Source organism: Humulus lupulus, chromosome 3 (genome assembly GCF_963169125.1).
Source record: "Humulus lupulus chromosome 3, drHumLupu1.1, whole genome shotgun sequence".
In the NCBI taxonomy this organism is placed as follows: Eukaryota; Viridiplantae; Streptophyta; class Magnoliopsida; order Rosales; family Cannabaceae; genus Humulus; species Humulus lupulus.
The window spans coordinates 190980458-190994716 of NC_084795.1; the positions used below are offsets into that span (position 1 = coordinate 190980458).

General features: G+C 46.8%; 1 long non-coding RNA gene across 1 annotated transcript; it reads right to left on the bottom strand.

Annotated features, from left to right (window-relative positions):
* Positions 1–12884: 12884 nt before the first annotated feature.
* Positions 12885–13798, bottom strand: LOC133821471 (uncharacterized). Its single transcript, XR_009887603.1, has 2 exons — positions 13722–13798; positions 12885–13575 (listed from the first exon to the last, which is right to left on the bottom strand). It is a non-coding gene; the product is annotated as an uncharacterized LOC133821471 (long non-coding RNA).
* Positions 13799–14259: the final 461 nt, after the last annotated feature.

Sequence of the window (14259 nt, forward strand, 5' to 3'; positions counted from 1 at the left end):
GCGATAATTCAAAGTTACCAAAATAGTGTGTGTCCTAAAAACTCTCGTTGGGTGCCTTTAAGTAAGTTTTTAGGACTCGCAATGCGAGTCCTAAAAGATTCTGTTAAGTATCTTTAAATTAAGATTTTAGGACTCAATTTGCATGCCCTTAAAAGTATTTTTTTTTTTAAAAATGCAGCGACAATTTTCATTTTGATTTAAAAAAAATATATCCCTTTTCCAAAATGTATTATATATGTTTGTACGCCCTAAATATCCACGGGTTATTAGCGAGCTGGAAAAGAGCATAATCCTACCAGCCACGTGGAAGCCACCTACCCGGAGCTGCTGTTACGAGTCTCTACCTCTTTAGCTCGAGGTAGCCAAAGGTTTAGTAAGAACACTCAAAGGCATCGGGTCAGCAGTGTGGACACCACGAGCTGAGACTACATCAGGCTCGAGGTAAGACTTGGAGCTAACACGTCCGACCCTTTATAAAGTCAACCACGCAATGTAAATGTGCGCATATCAGACATCATGTGTCTACTAAATTCCTGAAATCTCGGACACGCAGCATAAACGTGCGTGTTCAGGCACCCCACAACTAGTTTGGACCATGCGGCCCATTATCCCCCTTACCATTGATTAGACCACACTACATTGTCAGGTTTTAGGAATTAATCATGAATGTCACAGAAGTGACATGATGGGTAAGAAGGTCACGGGATGACCCCCTTTGCCAACACCCAGGTGTCCTCTCCCTATAAATATGGAGACCCTGGGTGTTGCAAAGGGTTGGCTTCTAATTTGTAAAGAAACACCCTGTAAGGAATACCAGAGATATATCAATAATATTGACTGGTGGACTAGAGGGATTTTAACCTTCGAACCACCTAAAAAGAGTACACGAGTTATAACCTTCCTTTGAACCACGTCAATAGTTTGGTGCTTTCATTGAGAGGATTTTAGATTGGTGCTATTGCAAAAAACCCAACCATGGTGGTTACTCGCTCAAGGCATGGTAACGAAGCAGATCAACGTGATGGGCAGGAGGCCCACCATGCCGCCATATCCGATGAGCAAAACCCTGAGGTTCAACAGCGACCGGGAAAGCAGGCAATGTACCAAGACGGTACTAGACGTTCGGCTTCCCGGCCGCCCAATCTGAACCCTAAGTTCTACACGATGGTAGAAATGGAAAATGCACAGTTGAGGAGTCAGCTGGCAAAAGCAAACAAGCAGATCGAAGAGGTTTTGGCCCGATTACCCCCTCTTACAACTGACGCTAACATCGGAAAGAGGCATGGTGGGACTCATAAGTCCCACCGGGGTAACCGGTCCAGGCCCAGTCGGTCGGTCAGACCCTCGACATCAAATTCTGCTCCCACGTCACACCACCAGGAAACTGTATTTGAGGAACTTCCTAGGGCCGATCAGCAATTCAGCTGATCGGTCCGAACCACAACTCCTAGGTTAGTTCCACCCTCGAGTACACCCAGGGGGGCCCGAGGCAGCTCGCGAAGAAGATCCAGGGAGGGCTCGCGATGACAGCCCGCCTTGGTCGGCCGACCTGCACCACGATCAGACCACCGAGCCCAGGGCGCGGGGGATGGTAGAGCGGAGAGGCCTCGACCTAGCTTAATTCACCTTGACGGGACTAGGATCGTGTCACCAGTTAGACATCCTCCGTCACCAATAAGATACCCATCTCCTCCCCATCCAGTCCGAGACATTCTGTCTCATGGGAGCAGCAGGAGAAATCCTCCTTCTGTCGGACCTTCCCATTGCAGCCGGGTGCCCAAGGAAATCCCAGATCCTCACCCTCAGTGGCGGGCTCCGAGTTTTTCAAATGGAAATTACTGGATCGGGGGTAATCGAAGTGGCAGGTCCGGCGAAGACCTGCGCCATCGTTTGAGTTCGGCTCAAAGCCCTCGGGCCACCCCTCGGGCCGACCTCCAAGATTGCCTTAGCTCTCAAAGGGGAGACCCAGCTAGACACTGTAGTCATGCTCACCAAGGGGAGCGTCTGTCGGAAGTACGTGACAGCGGGAATGTCCCACATAACCTATCTCAAGATAGGAGGGACAATAACTCGCCTAACACGTACAACGGAACTGGAGCTGTTGAACAACCCCAAAACAACCAAGGAAGCAAGGACCAAACCCTGGAGCGACTGGCTCAGATGGAGGAGCAGATGAGGAAGCTCCTATTGGAAAAAGAAAAAGATGAGTACGACTCGGGGGACGAACTTGAGCTCTTCGCTCCCAGCATAGCAGCCACGACATATCCACCTGGTTTCCGTATGCCTCACTTGTCCAAGTTCAATGGAGACGGGGACCCATCAGATCATTTGGGTATGCTCAACACCCTGATGATGGCCCACAACATCGGTCCCGAGCTGAGGTGTTTAATATTTCCTTCCACCTTGACTGGGCCGGCCAGGCAATGGTTCAAACAGAATAAAAAGCAGTCCATCAGCTCGTGGAAAACCTTTTTTGCCGACTTCAAGAGGGCATTCCAAGCTTCTCAGGCCGCCCGCGTCAAAGCCGACACCCTGGAAAACGTAAGGCAATAGCCCGACGAACCTTTGAAAGCTTACCTAAGCAGATTCGCAAATGTCGCGGCTCGAGCCAGGGACGCAGATGATAGTTCCAAACTTATGGCCTTGAGGACTGGGATCCTCGTTGGAGGCGGACTCTGGGAAGAGATACAAAGAAAAGGTGTCAGCACCGTGAATGAATTCTTAAATAGGGCCCAGGGATGGATAAACCTGGAAGAAGCGCGAACATCAGCCGCAGGAACCAGCCAATCCCCTGATCAGCCCGCTGGAGTGGGAACGGATGTCGTAACAGCGACCTAAACCGTTACACAGAATAACCAGTTGGGTGGAGGCAAGAGAAAAGGGAGCAACGAAGGTGGCCAGCACAGCCCGAAGAAGAACAAGTTCATAGAAAAGTTTAAGCCAATCTATGCGACTTACACCGAGCTCACCAACACTAGGGAGAACATTTTCCTAGCGAACTCTGCTCGCCTCCCCTAGAAGAAGCCGGCGCCTTTGAAGCATCAGAAGGCTAAACGAGATCCCTCCAAGTTTGGTCGATTCCACAACAACATCTGCCACAACACTGATGATTGTAGGCATCTGAAGGATGAGATTGAGACTCTCATCAGAGCTGGACCCTTGGCTCAATATGTGCAGAATAGAGTTCCCGCCGGTCAACCAGCTCCAGAAGCTCCGATAGGTCAGCCCGGGTCTCATATAAATCAGGACACCCCTCCTCCTGTGATAGGAGGAGAGATCTCCATGATCTCCGGAGGCCCCCATCTGGCCGGCTCGAGCAGATGTGCCCATAAGAGATATGTCAACGAACTAAAAGCTCATAATGGAGTGGAGTTCATCCTAGAGCAGCATTTACCCAAAAAGCAACGACTGGAGAGGCAACAAATCATATTCACCAAGGAAGATGCCAGTCATGTCCAGTTCCCTCATAATGACCCTCTGGTCATAACCGCTCAGCTCGCTAACCAGAGAGTTAGGAGGATACTGGTCGATAATGGGAGCTCGATGAACCTGCTGTGCCGGTCTACACTGGCAAAGATGGGTTTATCTGTCACCGAGTTGAAAGCCACCTCCATGATGCTATATGGATTTTTTGGAGAAGGGTCAGCAGCAATAGGAACAATCGAGCTGGTGATTACCTTGGGAAAGGGACCCCAGACTGTCTCAAAACTCCTCGAGTTTGTGGTCATCGATTGTCCTGCCGTGTACAATGCTTTTTTGGGCCGACCTACTTTGATAGTGTTCAAAGCAATAACCTCCATTCGCCACCTCGCGCTAAAATTCCCCTCTTCCTTGGGGATATGCACGGTCCGAGGTGATCAGATCGCTGCCAGGGAATGCAATAGCATTTCTATGAAGGGAAAATCAAAACCCAGGCAGCAGACGATGACCATCCAGGGCGGGAATGAGGAATTCACGAACTTGTGCCTAGTCCTGAGATTGAAAAACCTCAGAATGCCAAAGGGGAGAATATCATCTTAAATAATGATATCGACCCCAGAGTAGGCGAGGATAGATCCGAGCTCCAGGACATTGAAGAGCTCGAGGAGGTAAACATCGATCCGCAAGACCCCTCAAAGGTGGTAAAGCTCTGGAAAAATATATGTAGCGAAAGGAAGGCGAAGCTAATTATGTTTCTGTGAGAAAATCTAGATGTGTTCGCTTGGTATCATGGAGACATGATAGGGATCAGTCCGAGCGTCATCATGCACACCCTCCACTTGGATAAAAGCGTGACTGCAAAATCCCAGAAACAAAGGCGCGTAGGAACAACCCGAGCTAAGGCCCTAGAGGAGGAAGTAGCCCGGCTCTTAATGTGCGGCTTTATCCGCGAAGCAAAGTTCCCGATCTGGGTCGCCAATCCTATGTTGGTCCCGAAGCCCAACAGGTAATGGCGGACCTGCATCGACTTCTCCGATCTGAACAAAGCCTGCCCCAAAGATTGCTTCCCCTTGCCAAGGATCGACCAATTGGTAGATGCCACGGCGGGGCACGCGCTTATGTATTTTATGGATGCATACTTTGACTATAACCAGATCGCCATGAGTCCAGCAGATCAGGAGCATACTAGCTTCATGACCCCAACCAATGTTTATTGTTACAAGGTCATGCCCTTTGGGCTGAAAAATGCAGGAGCTACGTACCAGAGGTCGGTAAATAGGATGTTTACCAATCAGATCGGGAAAAATATGGAAGTGTATGTTGACGACATGCTGGTCAAGTCAAAAACTACCGATAACCATGTCTCCGATCTGGAAGAATGCTTTAAGATATTGAGAGAATACGACATGAGGCTAAACCCGCAAAAGTGTACTTTCGGGGTCGCGTCGGGAAAATTCCTGGGTTTCATTGTCAATACGAGAGGAATAGAAGCGAACCCTGATAAGATCAGGTCAGTGCTCGAGATGCCCTCACCCCGGTCGTGAAAAGACGTTCAGAGTCTAACAGGAAGGATGGCGGTCCTTAATCGGTTTATTTCTAAATCTACCGACAAGTGTTTGCCATTCTACAACCTGCTCCGGGGAAATAAAAAATTCAAGTGGACTGAGGAATGCGAACGCGCCTTCCTCGACCTAAAAGCACATTTGGCCGAGCTACTCGTATTATCCAAACCAACGGCAAGAGAGCCTCTTTTCCTTTACCTAGCTGTCACGGAAGATGCAGCCAGCACCGTATTAGTCCGAGAAGAAGACCGATCTCAAAAGCCAGTCTATTAGATCAGCAAGAGGCTTCTCGGAGCTGAATCCCAGTATTCGTTGATGGAAAAGATGGCTTTCTGCCTTATTACTACCTCCCGAAAGCTCAGGCCGTATTTCCAGTCCCACTCAATACACGTCATAACCGATTAGCCTTTAAGGCAGGTTTTGTAGAAACCTGAAGCATCAGGGCGTCTGTTGAAGTGGGCTATCGAGCTCAGCCAATTTGAGATACTGTACATACCGCGAACTACAATAAAAAGCCAGGCCCTGGCTGATTTTGTGGCAGAGTGCACAGGGTTCCGAGAAGATCCCGTAGAAGAGTCAGCTCAGGCCTCATGGAAGGTCTTCGTAGATGGCTCGTCTAAGGAGAACGGCTCCGAGGCTGGAATCATATTGATATCCCCAGAGGGACATCGATTCCACTCGGCGTTACGGTTCAGATTCAAAGCTTCCAACAACGAGGCCGAATACGAAGCTTTACTGGCTGGGCTAAGGGTCGCCCAGGAGCTGAGGGCCAGCTCCATTTAGTGTTACAGTGATTCCCAGCTCGTGGTAAACCAAGTGTTAGGGGAATACCAAGCACAAGGAACCAAGATGGCTGCTTACCTAGCCAAGGTAAAGAATGAACTATCCGCATTTGAGCGCGGCTCAATCGGGCAGATACCTTGAGAGCAGAATGCCAGCGCAGACGCCCTGGCAAAGCTCGCTACCTCTGGGGAGGCGGAGACTTTGGGGCTGCTGCTGGTAGTGTTCTTGGAAAGAACAAGCATAGAGGAAGTCGGGGCGGAGGTCGAGATGATCGACGCCAGACCGACCTGGGTGACCCCTATCCTCGAGTATCTCACAGCAGGAAAGTTATCCGAGGAGCAAAATGACGCAAGGCCGGTACTTTACCAGGCTCCAAGGTATACAGTGATAGATGGGATATTATACCGGCGTGGACACTCTTTACCTCTCCTACGGTGTATTCTGCCAAGCAAGGCAAAGACCATATTGCAGGAGGTGCACGAGGGTTTTTGCCGAGATCACATTGGGGGGTAAAGCCTGGCCCTGAAGATACTAAGGCAAGGGTATTATTGGTCCACTTTGTCAAAGGACTCGATCTCCTACGTCAAGAAGTGTGACAGGTGCTAGCGATTCACCACAATTTCTCGGGCTCCCCTAGTCGAGGTGAAGATGATCTCGTCCCCATGGCCGTTCGAGGTCTGGGGTATTGACCTGGTTAGTGCCCTCCCTACTGGAAAGGGAGGAGTTCGCTACGCGGTGGTGGTTATTGACTACTTCACCAAGTGGGCAGAAGTAGAGCCCCTGGTGACGATCACTTCAAAGAGAGTCCTCGACTTCGCGGTCAAGAGTATTATCTGCCGATTCGGGCTGCCAAAGAAGATCGTATCGGATAATGGAACGCAGTTCGATAGAGACCTCTTCACCGAATTCTGCGAGAGGCACGACATTGTTAAAATCTTCTCCTCCATGGCCTATCCCCAGGCCAATGGGCAGGTCGAGGCTGTAAACAAGACGCTAAAGGCGACCCTTAAGAAAAGACTTGATGAAGCCAAGGGAGTCTGGTCCGAACAGCTCCCCTAGGTACTATGGGCATACCGGACCTCACATCAAACGTCGACGGGTCATACTCCTTTCTCCCTAGCTTTCGGGAGTGAGGCAGTCCTTCCTATCGAAGTAAAGGTAGCCTCGCATAGAATCCAGGCATTTGACCAAGACCAGAATGACGAACTGCTTTGCGCGTCCCTCGACCTAATTAAGGAAAAATGAGAAGCTTCACAGCAGCAGCTCGCGCATTATAAGCAAAAGATCACTCATTATTTCAACTCAAAGGTCAAGAAACGCGTCTTTAGCGTTGGCGACCTGGTACTCAGAAGAGTCTTCCTAGCCGGTAAGGATCTCAAGGACAGAGTGTTGGGACCAAACTAGGAAGGGCCCTATCAAATAACCGAGGTCGTGAAAGTAGGAACCTTCAAGATAGCTCGGCTTAACGGAGAAGTAGTCCCACAGACTTGGAACGCTATACACTTAAAGAAATATTATCAATAATATCTTTGTAAGGCTTAGTTAGAAAAGTCATCTTTTGTTTATTAAGTAATAAGAGTTAATCTTTTTACATTATCGTATATGTTTGTGGATGTAACGTCAAGTAACCACGAAAGACCCTTTCCTGATCACTTAAGGGGCATATATCCTGGATATAACTAGGTCCAAAAACTTAGAAGTTGATTCAAATTGATTGATCGATGTTTTTCTTAAAAAGCACGAGATATCGATAAAGGATTAACACGAACTAAGTTTTTAAAAATTAATGTCCTGGATACAACCAGGTCCTAAAACTTATAAGTTTATTCAAATTGATTGATCGATGTTTTTCATAAAAAGCACGAGATATGGATAAAGGATTAACACGAACTAAGTTTTTAAAAATTAATGTCCTGGATACAACCAGGTCCTAAAACTTAGAAGTTGATTCAAATTGATTGATCGATGTTTTTCTTAAAAAGCACGAGATATCGATAAAGGATTAACACGAACTAAGTTTTTAAAAATTAATGTCCTGGATACAACCAGGTCCTAAAACTTTGAGGTTGATTCAAATTGATTGATCGATGTTTTTCTTAAAAAGCACGAGATATCGATAAAGGATTAACACGAACTAAGTTTTTAAAAATTAATGTCCTGGATACAACCAGGTCCTAAAACTTAGAAGTTGATTTAAATTGATTGATCGATGTTTTTCTTAAGAAGCACGAGATATCAATAAAGGATTAATATGAACTAAGTTTTTCAAAATTAATGTCCTGGATACAACCAGGTCCTAAAACTTAGAAGTTGATTTAAGTTGATTGATCGATGTTTTTCTTAAGAAGCACGAGATATCAATAAAAGATTAATGCGAACTAAGTCTTTAAAATTAATGTCCTGGGGTACAACCAGGTCCTAAGACTTAGAAGTTGGTTCAAATTGATTAACAGATGTTTTTTCCTAAAAAGCATAAGATGTCAATCATAACACCAACATAAACTAAGTTAAACCACAAGTATATATAAATAGATTAAATAAATCTAAGGAAATCAATTGTCTCGAGGATAAAAAACCTCGTAATATAAAGTTACAAATGAATATAAAAGAGAAAGGAGCAAAAATCCTAAGCCCCGCCAGGCCGCTCCGATGAAGTCAACCCCTCGGCATCCTGCTCGGTTGCAGTGGAAGTTTCCCCGGTCTCAGAGGGCGCCTCTTGTTGAAGGCGAGCTTTGAACTTCTCCAAGAAGGACTCCCACACGTCCGGCCCCAGGAAGGAAAAGTCACCATCCTGGTTGAAGGCCCAACAATGGTACAGCATGGCCTCCATGGAGGAGCTGGAAGATGCCCTCTCCGCCAAAAGGGCGGCCTTGGCCTCTTCAAGTTCAACCTTCGCGGCGTCCAGGGTGACCTTAGTAGCCTCGGCCTCCAGCAGCTTGGCCTAAGATGCCTCTAGGTCAGCTTTCGCAGCAACTAAGGTGGCCTGCGCGACCTTCTCGCTTTCCCGGGCAGTCGCCAGGGCAGCTTTGGCATCCTGCTCCTGTTGGTGAGTGGACGCGAGGGCGGCCTGGGCAACCTGGTGCTTGCCCCGGATCTCGTCAATCCTGGCCCTGGACCGAGATATGCTCCGGTGGAGAGCCAAAGCCGCCTGCAAGACAAAAAGATAATAAGGCAAGTGCCTTAGAAAAAAAACAACATAAAGAACCAGTGGTAAAGCAAACTTACCGTGAGGGTCATCCCAAGTGAATACTCCATCACATGGTCGGGGCTCCTCGTCTCGATCTCCCGCAAGTCCCTCGAGGTGGCGTTGTAGCAGTGGTCCACCATGTAGGTCGCGGTTTCATAAACCTTCCCCCTAAAGACCTCGGGGATTTTCTCCAAGGCCTATGGGTTGACCGGGACGCGCACGCCGGGAGTCGGAGCTGACAATGTCCCGGTTGGTACCTCCTGTTCCCGATTAGGGATAGGAGGTCGCGGGGGAGGCGGAGCCATCTTCTCCACTGCAGGAGGGGGTGGAGGCACCTTCTCTATGGCAGCAGGACCCTAGTTTTTCCCGTTGGCATGAGACTTGGAGGAGGTCCCAGCGATTTTCTTGGCCAGCCAAAGCCTCTTCACCAAGGGCCCGGACGACCCAGAGGAAGGATTTCCCCCTTGGAACATAGAACGCAAAACGTTGTCCCCGGGCTGTGACATCTCCTCGTCTGAAACAAAGAGCGAATCATTAGTATGCATGTAAAAATACTTCGATAACAAAAAAGCTAAAGTATGTATTGAAAAAGGTCCTACCCTCCGAGCAAGAGGAGGAATCTATTGTCAAGACCTCGGGCCCCGGAGCTTCTACAGGGGAGTCTAAGATAATGACTTCACATGTGAGAGGAGGCTCTGGGTCCGGATCCACCTCAGGACTGGACTCCTCTACATACTGCCTAAGACCCGGAGCTACTACACCCTCCAGGACGGAGGGCCACGACCTAACGTTGGTCCCGTACTCCTCAAAAAAGGACGACCTAATGGCCAGGGTATTATCTACTATTACAGTACCCCTAGGGCGGCCCATGTCATAATGCAACACTAGCTGGTCAACACACTGGAGTAGAGTGATGTTGCGATTTGGGTCGTTTTGATGGCGGTGAACAAGTTGGCTGGGGTTAAACCTAGCAAGCCGTAGGTCTGCGGAGGCCCTGTCTAAGTCCCTAAACAAGTAAGGATTACCTTGGCCAGAGGGGCCAGCTTCTGCCCCGGACTAGGTCCGCTCTGCATTGACCACCTGGGTGACCTCAAGAGCCCGCTTCTGGCACACGAGGGGCACCTCGTCCTCGTACTCATCCTCGGCCTCCTCCTCGGGGATGGGCGCCATCTCGCAAGCTGTGGGGATGGTCCGCGGCCTCCTCAAGGCCAGAGTCTGGCCGAGAGAAATCAACTTACACGCCAGCATCGTCTCATCAGACACGAGCTAGCGGTAGTCTTTTTCACTTGGGGGGAGCCCCGCCAAGGTTTCGTACTGACCCCCAAGGGTCACCGACTTAGCCTTCCTCGCAAAAATAGCTGCATGATAGTTTTCAAGTCAATAACGAATGGAAAGAAACTAACCAGCGACGATCTTGCGAGCTAAAGTTAGGAGGAACTTACGAGGACGGTTGAAGTAATGGTATTCGCAGTTGTGAAACCCCGTTGACATGAATAATTGATCCTTGAAGTCATTGGGGTGGCTAGGCAGCTCGATGACCGCGGCTGAGTTGATAAAACGGGTCAGGTAGTAGAACCCGTCACCTCGCCCCCGTCGGTCCGGGCTGGCTTTGAGGCAGAAAAAGTAGAGGATGTCCGCCTGTGTGGGGACCTCCCATTCCTGCTTCAGAAAGAAGTACTTCAACCCCGCTAACAGACGGTAGGAGTTAAGGGGGAGTTGGAAGGGGGCCAGCTTCACGAAATTCAGGAAATCTGCGAAGTACTGGTCCAGAGGGAGAAAGGCCCCAGCCTTGAGGTGTTCGTCGCTCCAGGCTGCGAACTCCTCATTGAGCGATGCGCAGCTCCGCTCGCCCTCAAGGGGAGGACGGACAACCAGGGAACCCTTCCCTATCTCGATGTTGTGGGAAAGCATGATTTTATTGACTTTCCCCTGGGTTGTAACCTTCGAGGCAATCTTCTTGGCCTCGAAGAAGGCATCAGGTCCAACCTCGACCTCCTTCTCCACGGTGGGACCGAAGTGGGGGATTGGGTAGTTTGTTGCCACCTCTTTCCCCTTGCTGGCCTGCTGGGAGGACGAGCTGCCGGCACTCTTCTTAGGCATATTCTTCCTGGGTCCCATCTGGTCACCTAACGAACAAAGATGAAGAAAGTTTAGAAAAGCCGACCTAAGCATAAGAAAGAATCAAGCACAAATAATGGTTTCCTTTACACGGGCTGAGGTAATCTCAGCCCGCTGCGAGTGAGACCACGAGGTTCTATAAACACGCGCCTATGCTCCCAACGGGTCCCCGATTGCTCAGGATCTGTGTGTCAGGAGGGTCAGGATAAAGTTTGCCTTGGAGGGAAAGTTTCGAAAGGAAAAACTGCCTGTGAAGTGTGGCCCCTAAGCTACCTGGTTTTTGCACCGCAGAAACTTTTTGCCTTCGCCTCTCCAAATAGGCATTTAAAAAGATAACCCAGAAAAATCACCCCAGAATTTTGTCCTATGAGTCATGTTCCTAAGCATTCTCTTTCCTACGGTCGATACCCCTAGGATAAAAACCTATGCACAAAATACCAACAAAGAAAAACAACCTACAATATGCAGCTAAGAAGGAAGTTTACCTAAGCAAAGAAAAATGGAAACATTTAAAGCATACAACAAACAGAGGACTTACAGTGGTTTTTTGCTGCGTAAAGACTTAAAATAGCGTAGGAGTTGGAATCCTGGTGGAATCTTTGGAACCGGAGTCATGAAAGAACCTTCGTGTCTGGAACTCAAGAACGTCTGAAACAATGACCGGAAAAAAAAGGGTTTTGAAACTTAGAAGAGAGAAGAAAGAAGATGAGAAAAAATTTCAAATAAAAAGGTGGCTCAAGCGAAAGGTGGCCAACCTTTTATATACGTAAAAGGCAAAAGAATGAGGGTCGTTTAATCGTCTTGATGTGGGATACGAGGATCACAACTCGAAAGACGAAACGACGGCCGAAGATAGGCTAGGCCATTTAATGCGGTTCTCGGAAGACGGACCGTCTCCAACCACGATGCTCCACGTATCCAATACCAGCACAATGGGTGGGACATGAAGAGTTGACAAGGAAGCCTAAAAGCCCCCACTGTGGCCACAGGTGACGCATATGCCATGAGCAGGGGCTTGGGGGGCAAATGTACGCCCTAAATATCCATGGGTTATTAGCGAGTTGGAAAAGGGCATAATCCTACCAGCCACGTGGAAGCCACCTACCCAGAGCTGCTGTTACGAGTCTCTACCTCTTTAGCTCGAGGTAGCCAAAGGTTTAGTAAGAACACTCAAAGGCATCGGGTCAACAGTGTGGACACCACGAACTGAGACTACATTAGGCTCGAGGTAAGACTTGGAGCTGACACGTCCGACCCTTTATAAAGTCAACCATGCAATGTAAACATGCGCATTTTAGACATCACATGTCTACTCCATTCCTGAAATCTCAGACATGCAGCATAAACGTGCGTGTTCAGGCACCCCACGACTGGTTTGGGCCATGCGACCCATTATCCCCCTTACCTATTGATTAGACCACACTTCATTGTCAAGTTTTAGGAATTAATCATGAATGTCACCGAAGTGACATGATGGGTAAGAAGGTCACGGGATGACCCCCTTTGCCAACACCCAGGTGTCCTCTCCCTATAAATATGGAGACCCTGGGTGTTGCAAAGGGTTGGCTTCTAATTTGTAAAGAAACACCCTGTAAGGAATACCAGAGATATATCAATAATATTGACTGGTGGACTAGAGGGATTTTAACCTTTGAACCACCTAAAAAGAGTACACGAGTTATAACCTTCCTTTGAGATTATTCACTTATTACGGTTCATCATTTAGCACTAATCCATCCCATTTATTCATATAATTATCTGTTGACGAAGAACCGCGTCCACAATGTTTGATTTCTAAAATTTTCAAAAGAAAATACAACAAAATATTTTTTTTATTAATTACTCAAAAATATAATTTTAATATTTAGTCTACTCAGCTTACAAAATCATATTACATGATAGTTATAGTTGCATATGGATATTTTGGTCAAAGTAATGTTAGTCCATGCCATTCCAAACAAAATTTCAACCAAACAAAAGAATTGATATTTCTTTCCCATTCTATTTCTATTCTCACATAAACACTATCATTTCAATCCCAACCAAACAAGATTGTATTAAAAAAAGATGATAAGAAATCACCTACACTGTATTACAGTCTAGACAGCCTCAGACTAAGATAGTACATATAAGACATAAAACTACAAACAGAGAACAACAAAGACAACAAAGAGGCCCTCATGAAAAACTATCAAAACTACAACCACAAGTGCCAGTCACAAAGAAGCATTGAGTATTCCTTAAAGCAAGGAGTGCTACACCCAAAAAAAAATGCCTGAGCATTTTTCTTTTCAAGCAAGGAATGATTTCACAGCATCACAATTTTTTTATTATTATTAGAAATTCAAGAATTTTCAAGTAAGAGAAAAAATAATTAAAGAAATAAAATTAAAGGATCAGTTACCCACTTCCAAGTTACATCTGGAGCGGGAAAATATGTGATATACAAGGTAAAACTAAGTGGGAAATTTGGCAGGTCTCCTTGAACATCCTTAGTTTTACCACCTACATAAACACAGGCTGGACAATTACTAAAGGCAACTACAATACTAATTTAATCAGCAGAACATCTTAAGAACCAATAGGTTTATACAAAAACCACAACATCAAATAATCAAGCAGGAACATTTCATAACCATTAATTACTTTACCTGCACTAACATCAAGTGATGATGGCAACAATGTGCATGATTCTTTGACTAGTTTATTCTCTATCTTTTTATTTTAAATCCCAACTTTGCTAGATACATGCTGTCATTTTGTTCGAGGCTCTTTTGTGCATGGGGCAGCATGTTTTTTCTATGAAACACCACCTGAATATATTATGCAAAAAAAAAAAGTCAAGCTGAGATGTAATCACTTACATGTAGAAAATGGATTTGTATTTATTCGATTAACAAACGAAAAGAAAGATGCAGAACCGTTGATGATACAATTGTTAAGAATTATTAAATAGAAGTTACCAACCTTGATCAACAGGTCTTGAGCATAAAGGTGATTTTTTTTGTTGAATTCTCCATCTTCTTTTCAGAAATGTCACAATGATTTTTGGGAACCAAAATAACATCCCTAGATTTCTTCTGGTGAGCATGCAACTTTCTAGAAGCTACTGAAGTTATTTCTGAAGTATTTAAGGACGTCAGAAAAAGTAAGTGCGAATGAATTGCTTTCTAAATATTTTTCCGCATC